This window comes from Rutidosis leptorrhynchoides, chromosome 3, assembly GCF_046630445.1.
Source record: "Rutidosis leptorrhynchoides isolate AG116_Rl617_1_P2 chromosome 3, CSIRO_AGI_Rlap_v1, whole genome shotgun sequence".
Lineage (NCBI taxonomy): Eukaryota > Viridiplantae > Streptophyta > Magnoliopsida > Asterales > Asteraceae > Rutidosis > Rutidosis leptorrhynchoides.
Window position 1 is genome coordinate 487106904 of NC_092335.1, and position 3271 is coordinate 487110174.

A 3271-nucleotide genomic window follows, 5' to 3' on the forward strand; every position below is an offset into this window, starting at 1 on the left:
TTTATTTATTAATAAATGACTTGTATTATTTAGTATAATAAGATCTGATAAATATATTTAAATATATAAAATGACTATATATAAGTTATATAATAAACATGTATAGATTTTGGAAGTCATTTTGGGTCAAGTTGACTTTTGTTGACTTTTGCATATCGGTCTCGAGCATTAGGATTGTGATACACTACGACTTGACCTAAATTGTTAGACAGATATTGACCAACATATAAATATATATACTTAATATAGGTTCGTGAATCCGAGACAAACCCTGCACTTGTTCAGTGCCGTCATATACATAATTGCTACGAAATACAGTATTGTGAGTTTCATTACTCCCTTTTTATATATATTTTTGGGCTGAGAATACATGCACTGTTTTATAACTGTTTTACGAAATGGACACAAGTACTAAAAATATATTCTACCTTGAGTTGTACCACTTTGCATATTTTTTCCTAATAGCTTGGTAACTACCATTTACATGCGGTATTGTAAACGCGAATCGTATTGATAGATCTATCGGGCCTGACAACCCCAACCGGACTGGACGACCAGTATTCAACGGTTGCACAGTACTTCGTTTCAGTGACTACACTTGGTACAGTGTAGTGAGATTTCATAATAAAGGGAATATGCGACGTTGATTAAATGTTAAGTATGGTTACCAAGTGCTCAACCACTTAGAATATTTTTATTAAAACGTTTATGTATATGAAATCTTGTGGTCTATTACTATTACGGAAATGGTTGATTATGATAAACTAATGAACTCACCAACCTTTTGGTTGACACTTTAAAGCATGTTTATTCTCAGGTATTAAAGAAATCTTCAGCTGTGCATTAGCTCATTTTAAGGATATTACTTGGAGTCATTCATGACATACTTTGAAAGACGTTGCATTCGAGTCGTTGAGTTCATCAAGATTAATATTAAGTCAATTATAGTTGGATGTAATATGAAATGGTATGCATGCCGTCAATTTTAGATGTAAAGAAAGTTTGTCTTTTAAAAACGAATGCAATGTTTGCAAAACGTATCATATAGAGGTCAAATACCTCGCGATGTAATCAACTATTGTGAATCGTTTATAATGTGTATGAACGGGTCCTTTCAATTACTTTGGCTTAAATAAGCATAATAATAACTTAGTTACGAGACATTAATTTAAAAAGGAAGAACATAGCTTACAGTGGTGATTAATTGCGTAGCGTTACACGGACAGAGTTCCGACTTAAAACCCGTAAAACATTTCTTACAATAACCCAATTATTATTAAACTTAAATTAAAATTAAAATTATATATATATATATATATATATATATATATATATATATATATATATATATATATATATATATATATATATATATATATATATATATATATATATATATATATATATATATTATGTTTACAGAGAGGAGAAGAGAAAAATTATGTATATATTTCGTGCAGAATTCGTGAGTTTTATAGATTGTGGCCTGCTACAGTAACTCATGTGGTCGCATGAGATATTAGTGCAAATCTCATGCACTCGCATGGGCTCTTGCACTCACATGAGTTTTATGCCTATTTCCCATGCGTACGCATGGCCGTCAGATCCAGCTCACATATTTTTTGTTTGCTAGTTTGTCGACGTTATTTAATATAATATATAATATATAAATAATTTATATAATTATTTAAATATTATATTATATTCTTGTGCATAGTTGACTTGTAATTTTAGCTCCGTTGCGTCGCGCGTTGATAGTTGGCTCAGGTCCCGGTTTCGATTTTTCGAACGTCCTTTCGTATAATTTAATATCTTGTACTTTGCATTTTGCGGCTCGTACTCTTGTAATTTTGAGACGTTTCTCATCAATAAATTGAACCACTTGGATTATATCTTGTACATTTGAGCTTTTTGGTCATTTGCGTCTTTAAATCGTCGTTTTCTTCTTTTGTCTTCGCACTTATTTATTTAAACGAATATTACATAAAAATAGAACAATTGCAACTAAAAGCTTTACATATTGGAAGGATATTGATACTAAATATATGTTCCTTTTTAGCGTTATCAGCTATGTTCTTCCTTTTTAAATTAATGTCTCATAACTAAGTTATTAATATGCTTATTTGAGCCAAAGTTGTAACGACCCGGATTTTTTCGACTACTTGATTATACTATTTACATGATTTAATAATTCCGACTTGATAAGCAATGAATTTTAATAAGTCTTGAACCTCCGGAAAGAGTTTTACACAAGCTTTTAGTCACCCTTTTATTCCGACGATTCACGAACGTCATAACTTGATTTAATTGTTTAATTGTTTAATTATTGTGTATATATATGGATTTATATATATTTAACTTGAAAATATGATAATTAAATATCTCATTAAGTATATTAACAAATTATTATATATATATATATTTTCATACTACTAATTTAAAGAGTTTTTGAACAATATATATGTTAATATTTAAACGACGTAATTAACTTATGTTAAAATGTATTTACATATAATGTATTACGAGTGTAAATACATCCTTACAAGTATTAAATACACTTTCTAATATACTAATACATATAAAGGATAACTATACTCATATTTCCGTTCAATTTCCTCAAGAATTCTACTCGCATTCATACGGTATTTTTACCCGTTTTATACACAGCTTCTAGATGTATTTACTATTGGTATATACGAATAAAAATCTGCAATTATTTGTGTAATATGTCATCCATGACCTAATCAATTTAATATGTCATCCATGACTTAATACATTTTAACTTATACTAGATATTTTCACTAAAAACCAAATTTTCAAGCCTATAAATAAGCACCATTTCTAACTCATTTTTACACATTCATTTACCAAATTTTACTTCCAATTTTCACACACACTTGCAAGAACTCTTTCAAGTTTTGTTCTACTACTTCTTTCCAGCAACTTTACAATCTAAACTTGAGGTAAAAACTCTACTTCAACTCTTGTTCAATTCATATGTCTATAGCTATCTATATAAGAGTTTATAAACTAGAACATAGTTTAGTTAATTCTAAACTTGTTCGCAAACAAAGTTAACCCTTCTAACTTGACTTTTAAAAACAACTGAACACATGTTTTATATCTATATGATATACTATCTTAATGAGTTAAAACTTGGAAACACGAAGAACACCGTAAAATCGGACATACGCCGTCGTAGTAAAACCGGGGGCTGTTTTGGGTTGGATAGTTAAAAACTATCATAATATTTGATTTAAAAGTTGTTCTT